This window comes from Thermobia domestica, chromosome 9, assembly GCF_964235325.1.
Source record: "Thermobia domestica chromosome 9, izTheDome1.hap1.1, whole genome shotgun sequence".
In the NCBI taxonomy this organism is placed as follows: Eukaryota; Metazoa; Arthropoda; class Insecta; order Zygentoma; family Lepismatidae; genus Thermobia; species Thermobia domestica.
In genome coordinates this window covers 92,687,688-92,700,731 of record NC_137462.1, presented here as the reverse complement: position 1 = coordinate 92,700,731, position 13,044 = coordinate 92,687,688, and the positions used below count along the sequence as shown (strand labels likewise).

Genomic DNA, 13,044 nt, shown 5'->3' with positions numbered 1-13,044 from the left:
TTGTTCACGAGCTTTCACGTTGAGAATGGCCTGAAACAAGGAGATACGTTGTTGCCATTATTATTTAAATTTGTTCTAGAGAACACTATAAGGAAAATCAAAGACAGCAATCAGGTCCTAGAGCTGAATTGTATTTACCAGGTTATGGCGTACGCTGATTAGGTAAATTTAATAGGGAATGATAGAACAATAGAGAGGAATGCAGAAATCTTAATTAAGCTTGCAGGGATATTTGTTTAGAAGTAAATGCAGAGAAAACTAAATACATGGAAGTTTATCGGAATCGTAATGTTGAATTTTATGGATGGTTAAAATATCGAATAATACTTTTGATGAAGTGGATACTTTCAAATATCTAAGGTTAGGATCATTATTAACAGACCAAAACCACAATCACTAAGAAATTTGATGTCAGCTGAAGCCAGGGATTTCGTGTTATTATTCAGTTAAAAATCTACGTTGTCGCGAATTCTATTGAGGAATTTGTAGTTTAAAATATAAAACAATAATCATGCCTGTTGTGTTGTATGGTTGCGAAACATGGTCACTGACTGAGGGAAAATCGCAGACAAAGTATTTGAAAACAAGATTCTTAGACCAATATTCGGACTCCAAGAGGAACGGGAATGAGAAGTGGCGGAAACTTCATAACGAGGAAGTGCATAATTTATACATTTACCAAACATTGTTAGGGTCATCAAGTCTAGGAGGCTCAGGTGGGCAGATCATGTAGCCAGAATGGAAGAAATTAGAAACGCTTTCAAAGTTCTAACTGGAAATTCAAATAGGAAAAAGGGCCATTGGGAAGACCGAGGCAAAGATAGGACAATATTAAAATGGTTCTCGCAGAGATTGAAATATAAAGTAGAAACTGGGTCCAGTTGGCTAAAGATATAAATCAATGGAAAGCTTTTATAAACGCGGCACTGAACCTCCTGTATCCATAGGCCATAGAGCTATATTAGGTTGTTGATACATTTAGCTTCTTTTTATTTGACAGAAATGTTGCTATAGGAACTAAAAAGTTTTTCTCTAGTAAAGAGGATTTCGATTCGAGATTTTCACAAATTAGCTATTTAACCACTTAAACAAATTTGGTGGTGATTTTGATATAAAATGGCACCCAATATACATACATACATACATATATATATATATATATATATATATATATATATATATATATATATATATATATATATATATATATATATATCCGTTTGTATGGGCGCCCTTTTAGTAGACTTGTCCACCGCCCTCATTAGTATTCCAGCATGGGCCTGAGGTACACTCATGTCCAAAATGATTGTCACACATCTATAACTGTCTTCTTGTAAGAATATAATTTGATAATGATTTTGCAGGCTTCTTTTAATACTGATACTATGTGTATAATCGGGAAATGTTGCTAAATGGACAAGAAGGTTTTATTTTCGTTTTGTTGTTCTTATTTACTGCTCTTTTGACATGAAATTTGCCACATGCATGTCTTTGCCGATTATACACATACTGACATTATAAGAAATTCGTTATCAAATTATATTCCCACAACAACATGTTTATAGCCATGCGACAATAATTTTGGACATGAGTATACAGAGTTTTGAGGTAGTCCGGACCCGATGCACCCCCCGCATGAGTGCCCCTTCTAGTGACGGCATTAGAGAGCACACAGGAGTATGCGGCCACCTGGTGGCAATGTCCGTCCACAAATTACCCCCAGAATGTATTGTAATATAAACAAGTAGTATAAAACCAATATTTTAAATATATATATATATAAACTGAAACTTCCTTTGCTTCTATCAGAAATTAAAGGTGCTATTGCAATTGATCCTGATGCTGAAAATAGCTCCCCTTTTATGACATTAGAAGACATATACCTACGTCTCGTCCTGGACCACTGGAAACTTCTAGCTGGCTCCTACAAGTAACATTCGTAGAGCTTTCGACTGTCCATCTTTCTCCCGACGATATGTGAGGGACAAAGTATATGAAATCAAATATTGCTTCTTTAGAAATGTATGATTTACTGCTGCGACCGAAGGTTGCACTGCCCTTGCTACTGTTCTTGAGCCGCTCGATAGACACGTAGCATCAAGGAACCCAATTTTTGTCTTATCGAGGTTTGGACAAGCTTCTGATTTTTATCAAAGTCGGAAAAATATGGGAAAGAAGAGGTCTTCGTGTTGTTGCGTTTCAACCCACACCATTGAACTTTTCTTTGAAATGGAAATAGTCAGGCGCTCATGCAGAAAGTTTCGTTGGGACGGATCCAAGTTTTGGCGGATCCAAGCTACTGCATCACTCAGAAATAATCGAAAGCGACCGATGTTGGTGACGAATCCATAGTTTTGGGGGTTGCTGAAATGAATAGGAACACTTCCGATGCCATTATCCGAGTGTGACATCTATTAGAACTCGCTACAAGGAAATAGTGTAACATGAAAAGTAACCGAAAACGAGAAATCTTGGTATCATATCCATAGTTTCCGAAGTCGTTAATCTGATCGGTGACAGTCCAAATGACATTTTAGCCCAAGTTTATCGAGGGGATAAGATACTCTAGCACCTCTAGCAGCTGTGATGAGAAGTAGTGATAAGTAAAAATAATCTTAAACGATCAATATTAGTATCCAATCCATAGTTTTCGAGGTCGCTGGGATGAATAGCGATGTTCCTGTTGCGTTTTAATTCCAAATTTAGCTTCCAGCTAGAATAAGACATTCCTAGTACTCCGAAGGGTGGGAATGGAAAGGAACTGATATATAAAAATAATCGAAAACAACCGCTGTTAGCTTCAAATTTATAGTTTTCAGGGTCGCTGAGTTGAATAGTGACTTTCACAATGCCGTTTAAGTTGAAGTTCATAGCAATCGGCATGGAGATGAGGAAGAGTGAAAATAAAATCCCCAAAATGACCGAGTAGACTCTATAGTCTTTAAGGTGGGAAATCGGCTGATCCATTTGAAATGACTTTTGGAACATAGTTCAAAATAGGGTTATTTTTATTTGATTAGACTAAAAGCGTCACTAGCCTTAAGCTTTCGTAAGAAAGTAACATCTAAGAAAGCAAACCAAACCTAAACAGAGCAATTTCCGCCTTCCCTATGGGAGAAGCCAGATTATATGCATAGACGGAATAGATATGAGGGAAAAGCTTGTATATCAATACTCGCTTTCTCATCATACCTATTCTATAATACAAAACTTGGTACAGTCATTTCTTACCCCTATAACATTTTTCGAGATGCATTTGGATTTTGTGTTTTTATCCGGGGTCACTCCAGAAGGATCCAAAGTCAATGGGAGGGATTTCTGGAGGGAATTTTCCCGATATTCTCTCAATTTTCCCTGTTCAAGAGTACGTTATGAAGCCCAATACATAGCACCTCTGGAAAGCTTGTTTCATGCTGAAGAGAACGAACTATAAACCATGACTTTCCAATGAACAGTGTTGATGCAATAGCTATTTCACTGCGATTTTCTTTATACCAACGGAGTTAATGCTCCACAGGGACTTATTCCAGCTCCGTTAACATGGAGTGCGCCCATCGAAGATTTAAAAAAGATTAATTCCAAAGTTTTGTACACATTTTGTACAGTTTTGTACAACAAAAATAAAGTTTTGTATCGTCACCCAATTTTTAAAAACGGCGAAAATAAAGGCGCACTCCAAGTTAACGCTGGAGTGCGCCCTCAACCGATATCGAGAAAAAACATACCATTGTTTTATTTGAGTTTTGTACAGTTTTGTACACCCAAAAGAAAGTTTTGTATCATCACCCGTTTCCAGAAAATAACGGTCAAATTTTTACCAAAACCGTTAACCTAGAGTGCGCCCATCGCAAATTTAAAAAAGATTAATTCCAAAGTTTTGTACACATTTTGTACAGTTTTCTACAACAAAAATAAAGTTTTGTATCGTCACCCAATTTTTTAAAAAGGCGAAAATAAAGGCGCACTCCAAGTTAACGCTGGAGTGCGCCCTTAACCGATATCGAGAAAAAACATACCATTGTTTTATTTGAGTTTTGTACAGTTTTGTACACCCAAAAGAAAGTTTTGTATCATCACCCGTTTCCAGAAAATAACGGTCAAATTTTTACCAAAACCGTTAACCTAGAGTGCGCCCATCGCAAATTTAAAAAAGATTAATTCCAAAGTTTTGTACACATTTTGTACAGTTTTCTACAACAAAAATAAAGTTTTGTATCGTCACCCAATTTTTTAAAAAGGCGAAAATAAAGGCGCACTCCAAGTTAACGCTGGAGTGCGCCCTTAACCGATATCGAGAAAAAACATACCATTGTTTTATTTGAGTTTTGTACAGTTTTGTACACCCAAAAGAAAGTTTTGTATCATCACCCGTTTCCAGAAAATAACGGTCAAATTTTTACCAAAACCGTTAACCTAGAGTGCGCCCATCGCAAATTTAAAAAAGATTAATTCCAAAGTTTTGTACACATTTTGTACAGTTTTGTACAACAAAAATAAAGTTTTGTATCGTCACCCAATTTTTAAAAAAGGCGAAAATAAAGGCGCACTCCAAGTTAACGCTGGGTTAACAAATTTAAGGATTATTTTCTCGGAATATTTTGCGATACAAAACTTTATTTTCGCCGTACAAAACTGTACAAAACTCAGAGTAAAACATGGAATAGTTTTTATTGGTTTCGGTTAATGGCGCACTCCATGTTAACGATTGGGTCAACGAATTTAAGGGTTATTTTCTCGGAATGGGTTGCGATGCAAAACTTTATTTTTGCTGTACAAAACTAAGAATAAAACATGGAATAGTTTTTACGGATATCGACGTAGGGCGCACTCCAGGTTAACGGTTTTGGTAACAATTGACCGTTATTTTCTGGAAATGGGTGATGATACAAAACTTTGTTTTGGGTGTACAAAAGTGTACAAAACTAAGGATAAAACATGGAATAGTTTTTACGGATATCGGTGTAGTGTGCACCCCAGGTTAACGGTTTTGGTAATAATTTGACCGTTATTTTCTGGAAATGGGTGATGATACAAAACTTCCTTTTCGGTGTACATAACTGTACAAAACTCAAATAAAACAATGGTATGTTTTTTTCGTTATCGGTTGAGGGCGCACTCCAGCGTTAACTTGGAGTGCGCCTTTATTTTCGCCTTTTTAAAAATTGGGTGACGATACAAAACTTTATTTTTGTTGTACAAAACTGTACAAAATGTGTACAAAACTTTGGAATTAATCTTTTTTAAATTTGCGATGGGCGCACTCTAGGTTAACGGTTTTGGTAAAAATTTGACCGTTATTTTCTGGAAACGGGTGATGATACAAAACTTTCTTTTGGGTGTACAAAACTGTACAAAACTCAAATAAAACAATGGTATGTTTCTTTTCGATATCGGTTAAGGGCGCACTCCAGCGTTAACTTGGAGTGCGCCTTTATTTTCGCCTTTTTTAAAAATTGGGTGACGATACAAAACTTTATTCTTGTTGTACAAAACTGTACAAAATGTGTACAAAACTTTGGAATTAATCTTTTTTAAATTTGCGATGGGCGCACTCTAGGTTAACGGTTTTGGTAAAAATTTGACTGTTATTTTCTGGAAACGGGTGATGATACAAAACTTTCTTTTGGGTGTACAAAACTGTACAAAACTCAAATAAAACAATGGTATGTTTTTTCTCGATATCGGTTGAGGGCGCACTCCAGCGTTAACTTGGAGTGCGCCTTTATTTTCGCCTTTTTTAAAAATTGGGTGACGATACAAAACTTTATTTTTGTTGTACAAAACTGTACAAAATGTGTACAAAACTTTGGAATTAATCTTTTTTAAATCTGCGATGGGCGCACTCCATGTTAACGGAGCTACTTATTCCGTTATCCATGGTACCTTTTTTTTTTTTTTTTTTTTTTTTTTTGCATGAACATATCTTTGTTGTGTTTATCGAATAGACTAGGTTTCATTCCGATATCCGGATGACACGTTCATGTGCGTTCCCTGTGAGCTTGGTTTGTATACAGCTTTCACCACTGACTTCTATATACTTCTTCAGAGATGACAGACAAACAAACTGAATTTAAAAACCTGTCTTGTTTTCTTCCTTTAAAGGTTAAAGGGATCATTAAAAATAGCAGAGTATAATCATATAATAACTTAGGCTTAACATGTTTTCATCACCTACTGGCATAGATACTGAAAAATTGATAAACAATAGAAGATCAAATATTGTTAGAGTTTTTGAATTAGAGCGTGACAATAAAACTGTCACGGCGTTACAAAGCAAAGATCAATTTAAAAGGCGATGGAGGAACAATATTATGAAAAGTGCCTCTGTTGTTTACCTCTCGTTACTACAACAATATGAATATTGATGAGGTTGCTCTAGTTGTTGATGGGGAACGTAAATTATTTGAGGCAACTTATTGTTAAAAAGTTTCACAAAAAGCAAACCTTCCTATTGTAAATTTTGTTAGTTTAACTCCTAACTTAAAAATAAGCTTGATGAAGAAGGCAACGCTTTGTTATTCATACAGGTTAATGAGAAGTGATGGGCTGTACAGTCACTTCAAATGTCTCTTTCTCCACAATGAAATATCTCTTTTTAATTTCATCTAATTGAATGAGATCCATTAGAATTTAGTCCTATTTGAGAAACACACAGGGTAATATTCAGAAACGACTTAACGTATGATTAGCACTGTATTAAGAATTTGACTAACGTGTGATTATACGAGAAGCGGACAATAGGTTTTTGTCCTCACTATGAAGGAGTTGAGGGAGAAAGGCCAAATGCAAACATATGAATAGTCTTTCTTTACATAGTCACCAAGCAAAGTAGGCCTAACACATTTCTGCAACCGGTTTTTCAGCTTCCACAACCCGTCTTTGTAGAAATGTCACATTGGCTTAAAAACTAGTGCTCCACTGCAGCAATGACTTCCACATCTGAAGAAAAACGCCGTCCTTTCATAGACTCTTTCAAGTTTGGAAACAAGAAGAAATCTGACGGCGAGAGTTCAGGTGAATATGGAGGATGGGGAAGTAACTGGTACCCTAGGCGTTGGACAAGATTCATGGATTCCTGGGCTTTGTGGGCAGGAGTATTGTCAACTAACAGGCGAACACTTTTGGTGAGAATGTCAAGGCGCTTTTTCTTTAGGGCGTCGCGAAGTTTTTCTAGCAGACCTCTGTAATATGTTCCAGTCACATGATGCCCATAAGTTAGGTAATCCATAAGAATAACGCCCTTGCAATCCCAGAAAACTGAAAGCATAACCTTCTTAGCAGAAGGCTGCACACGGGCCTTTTTAGGGGTGGGGAGCTGCTATGCCTCCACTGTTTACTCATCACATTAGTCTCTGGGCCAAAGTGATGTACCCAACATTCATTCATTGTCACGAGACGATCTAAAACATCGTTCTCATTGGGTATACACTTCCTACGCACAATCAGTGCGTTGCTGTTTTTCAAAAGAAATGAGTAACCTGGAAACAGACCGTACGGACACTTTGGATAGGGGCAAGTGATCATGCAAGATAGTGGATACTGAACCATGGGATATCATCAATTAATGAACTATAGTATTTATGGTTACTCGTCTATCGTCCATCACTAAGAGCTCCACTTTCCGAATCATGTCGTCATTAATCGCTGAACACTGTCTTCCTTCTCTAGATTCGTCCTCCAAACTCATCTGTCCACATTTCAGCTGCCTCTTCCATGTTTTAATAGTGCTTAAAGATGGGCACTTTTCACCATAATCAGTTTTCATCTCTGTATAGATGTCCTTGGCTTTGATCGCCGTTAGATGGAGGAACTTTATGACCGCACGATATTCCACTTTTGCCATTTCTACACTTTCTCCCTTTTGAGACGCCATATCTTCAATAGTTTTCAACCTAAAAGCATAAAATTTACGCATTAGTCTCATCAGACATTGCTACATTTCGTATGTAATTTGCATACAAATAGCTAAAACATTTCTATACCCACGACTGATGCCTATATCGATAGAGGAAAGCCATGAAGTTTCCACAGGGTTGTCCAAACTCATTAGTAGAAAAAAGATAACAGAAAATATTGAACACCTTTCGACTTACCGATTTACTCAAAATATATTTGGAGAGCCCAATAACGAAAGAGCTAGTTCGGTTAATTAAGATGTTTAAATAGATCCCAAAGTAAAGTCCGGGTAGGAAAATTCTTGTCCACGACCTTTCAAGTCGAGAATGGCCTGAAATAAGGAAATGTATTGTCGCCATTAATTGAAGGTGAGGCTAAAATTCGGACGTTATCAAAACATAGTTTCTGTATTTCCTAATATTGTATGCCGGGGTCTCACTTTGAACCCTCGATCCTTACACTTCCTTGCATACACATCCCATTTGCCCACATCACAATGTGTAACTAAATTTTTGTCTCTCCTGTCGGGAATCAAACCCAGGACTATGTGTGCTAAAAGCACATTTGTATTCACTAGTGCAGCGAGGAGGAGTTATGAACTCTTATGGAACAGAGAATATCATTATCATCATCATAGATATTCTGCCATTATTCGTCTTTACGTATAATTTTTCTGCTTTGATATAGTCCATTAATTGTAGTCTCCTTCGTACCTTCCCCCTCTTTCCTGCCACAATATTCTATAGCACGTCCTTCATGATACAGTTTCTTCTTAGCCATATAGAACCATTTTCACCTTGAGTCTAATTGACCTCTTATTTTCTTTTTCTCTCTTGAATTTCAAAGAAGCAATTTGTATGCGGGAAATGTCTTTTCTCCCTTCAATTTTATCGGTGCGGCTCATTAATGAATGCTGCAAATTTTCGGAACAATACAGTCAAAGAAATCGAATTCATTATTTTGTATGAAAAGGATCAGAAATTATTATCTGAACATTTGTTCTATTATCAGCTGAAAGAAACCGATATCTCCCTTTTCTTGATGCAAGCGATTTCATAATTTAGTGAAAAATGTAAGCAGCTTTTTTTTTATTCAGCTAAAACATAAGCTTATCATCTATACATTATAAAATGTTAGATTCTAAATTAATCAATAATACCTCAAACATATAAAGATAACAGAAATGGTACATAGCTACGGTTGACTATAATAAAATAATTTTCATTGAAACTCTTCAGATAAAGGACGTACAGAAAAGCAGTCATAAGTTTCTGAAATTAGATACACCATTTTATATACCTTCACTGTTCAATAAGATTGTTTTTTCCAATGGTTTTGACTTTAGTTTCAAATCCACTGAAACACACTTTTTAATCAATCGGGGAAGATTTCGTGAAGGAAGAAGATATTGAACCTTTTTTTTTTTTTTTTTTTTTTTTTTTTTTTTTTTTTTTTTTTTTGCATTCTTTAAAAATAAGCTCAAGTCCTCAAAGTTGTTTCTGTTGGAGAAGGCTGAGTGGGAAGTTGAGGTTTCCGGGCAGATGGAATCAGAAGACCTTCTAAGTGTTGTAGTAGTTCAACATATTTGATCACAACGAAAAGTGTCAAAACAACAGTATTTTAAGAATTTATTTTTGGCAGGAAGCTTAAATTGTCTTCATCGTAAAGATGTATTGCTTCAGACATTTCAGAGGCTTAAAGTTAAAAGTTTGTAAATCATTTTTGACCAAATAAAAAAATTAGAAGTCTTTTTTAAACAAATAAGTACACAGGACTTCCACGTACTGTTAATGTTCATTGTAATACACCACAATACTTTTTTTCCTTTTTCATCTGTGATTGTACTTAACTAATTCATATGTCGAATTATTTGGATGTAAATATTAAATTTAAATTATTAACTTTTTATATTTTTTAACTTTAAAGTTGGGTTGTCAGTGGTAACGTTAGTCAGTGGATACTGAGGAGGAAATCAAATGAAATATTTCTGTTTAGTGTTCCGCGATTATGGCTTTTAGGCTAAGGAAGACGACGATTGAGTCAAATGAATGATGATGATGGAAGAATTTGTAGGCTGAGAGTATGAAAGGAAACGGGAGTACCCGAGAAAACGCACGGACCCTATGTTGTCCACCACAAAATTACTTGGCCGGAGATCGATCCAGGGACACCACGTACTACAGATAAGCGCTCCACCACTGAGCCACCGTGCCCTTGACACTGACTTCGAAGTCCAAAAAACTCGTGTAAGTTATCAATCTTTGGAAAATGTAACTTTTGTTAATGACAAAATAATTAACATTAGTTCATTAAATATAATACTGTAATTGTTTTAATAATTATTGTCATTTCCTTTTCAAACATATTTGGTTCACGAGTCGCAGTGGTTCAATGGTAGAGCTTTCACCTCTGGTGTGTGGGGTCTCTGGTTTGATCCTAGCTCGGGCCAAGCGGATTTTGTTGTGCGCAAACACCGTATGCGTGGGTTTTTTCTAGGTTCTCCTGTTTCATCGCACTTTAATCATTCCTTCATTTCATTCATTTTTCATCATCGTCGTCTCCTTTAGCCTAGCCAGCATAATCGTAAAACTAAAAGATTTCATACTTTGTTTACTTCTAATACCATTTAAAATACTTTGAAAAAATATTTTCGGGTTCACTCGTAGCCAAATATTTACTGTTATCTGATTTAACATATCTCCCGATAGGAGTTCAAATTGTTCGAAAACTACGCTAAGCTGTGAGACTATGTCTCATATAGCCTTGGTGTTAGAGAGAACGCTAAACTCTAATACAATCAACACATAATAATTATAACTGTGAAAAGTGCTTTGTTCATATGACACTTATCGCACTTTGCGGAGCTTCCAAATACTACAGCCGATCGTTAGGATTTCCGAACTAATATAAGAGTTGACCTCTTTAATATTCTATATAGCACAGATATAGGGTGATCCACAAGTCTCCATAACCAAAGGTTTGAGTATCACAGAGAGGAATATCAGTGTATTCAGTTCTGCTCTTTTGCGAAGCGATGGAGTTAGACACATCGCAACTGACTGCTGACGGAGCACATGTTTTCTCACTCATCTTCTTACGTTCAATACGCGGCCTGTCTTTGACACATCCTGAGGCAAATGTATGTTTCTCTCAATCCAGCAGAGTTGCTTTGCGAGATAGGTCCTTGCGAAGAAACAATTATATGCATTATTGTTTGTTCTTTGTGTTGTCGTTCGTGCATCTATAAATATGACAGTAATTTCAAATGAACTTACGCCAGCCATGATTTCACAACTGAAATCCTCTATGTGACCATAACGCAGGGATACCAGACAATGCTTGAAAACTGGCAAAATAGACAGTGACCATGAAAGCAGTGTTAATACTATCACAACTAAAATTACGTTGACATTCTTCTCGGTGATACTGTAACCAATAAGTACGCGGACGTCTCGGACACACACGTCTATGGTTCGTCAGTCACGCGATATGGGATATTTGCCAGTGGACGTTCTCTGAGCATCCTGTCTGCTTATGTCTCTGGAAATGGGCTTCTCGGGGACATTTCTATGCTTTTATGAGGAATAATTTTAAGATGACTTTAGGATATCCAAATATTGTCCCGTAATATATAATCACATTGAAGTCCAAAAGGAATCGGCTATATATTTCCATTATTGTTATAGTAACGTCAATATCCCGAGACAGATATGGGACTCTGTCGCGTGGGATCTTATCAATAGGAATAATCATCATCATTTTATAAACATTCTAATATACTATATTTATGAAGAATTCTGCCACAAGCTTAATTACTTTACGAACTTCTGATCAAACAAGCCCCGCGCAAATGGTTCAATGCCACTGATAAGATAATGGAAAATACCAAAATGAATACCGTTCATTCTAGCTTTGGAACTTCTTTGTCTTAATTGAAATTAAAATCTGACCAATGCAGTTCACTTTTAATAAATAATAGTTCTGGCTGGAAACAAGAACTGCTGGTGGATGAGATGGAAATCTCCGAAAGTAGTGTGATTAGGTTATTAGTAAAGACCTAGAATTGCAAACATATCGTGGGAGCACTGATCAGCTGTTAACAACTCAGCTGAAAACAGTCAGGAAAAAGAGTGAAAAGCCTTCTCCGTTGATACGGGCACAATGAGCACGAGAGTATTCTTTAGAAATGAGTAAGTTTTCACGATTGAAGAGAAACTAAGCAAATGAAAAGGATGGGATGTATGCCCACAATAATAATTAAGCCCCTTAAGCTATTTCTTGTGATCAGAGAGGACATTTTTCCCCATCGGTTCCAATGTTCCAAAGTGAACACGGGATTGTCAACAGGACTACTCACCTTTACATCTTGCCGTCATGTGCAACAATGACTTAAGGACATCGTTATTGAATTCATTGAGCCCAAACTCAAGTCTCGGTTTGCATCCACTAGATAACAAGTTCTGAAACGTTTTGGAGTCACCAGAATTTAGACACTCTTAAACGTGTACTGAACAATTTAGATTACATGCCATACGAGGTCTGTCAGGAAAGTAATGAGACTGTGTTTGTAAAACATGTTTATTTACAATGCATTACAAAACCACATGGTCGCCTTCGAAGTAGTTCCCTTGGGAAGCTACACACCGAAGCAGACGTTGCTCCCACTCACGGAAGCATTGCTGGAAGTCCTTAAGTGACACCCTTCGAAGTTCCTGTGTCACGACCCTTTCAATGTTTTCTACAGACCAAAAATGATGGCCACGAACAGCATTTTTGATTTTGGGGAATAGGAAGAAGTCATAGGGACTGAGATCTGGGGAATAGAGGGGTTGTGGTAAAACAGGAATGCCCTTATTCGCAAGATACTCACTAACAGAGAGAGCAGTGTGGCATGGCGCATTCTCGTGATGGAGGATCCATGATTGGGACATGTCAGGACGGACACGAATGACCCGATTCCTCAGTTTTTCAAGGACCTGGATGTAAAATTGTTGATTCAATGTTTGTCCTTGAGAAACAAATTCCTTATGGATCACGCCTTGATGATCAAAGAAGTAAATCAACATGACCTTGATTTTTGATTAGCTTTTCCTAGCCTTCTTCCGTCGTAGTTGTTAGGATAGGAAAATGGTAAAAAATGCTCAGGAA

At 36.8% G+C, this 13,044-nt stretch overlaps 1 protein-coding gene across 1 annotated transcript in view; it reads left to right on the top strand.

Moving 5' to 3' along the window:
• The window catches only part of LOC145694859 (putative G-protein coupled receptor AH9.1), a 383,535-nt gene that overhangs the window by 154,000 nt on the left and 216,491 nt on the right, over positions 1 to 13,044 (top strand). The window lies entirely within an intron of this gene.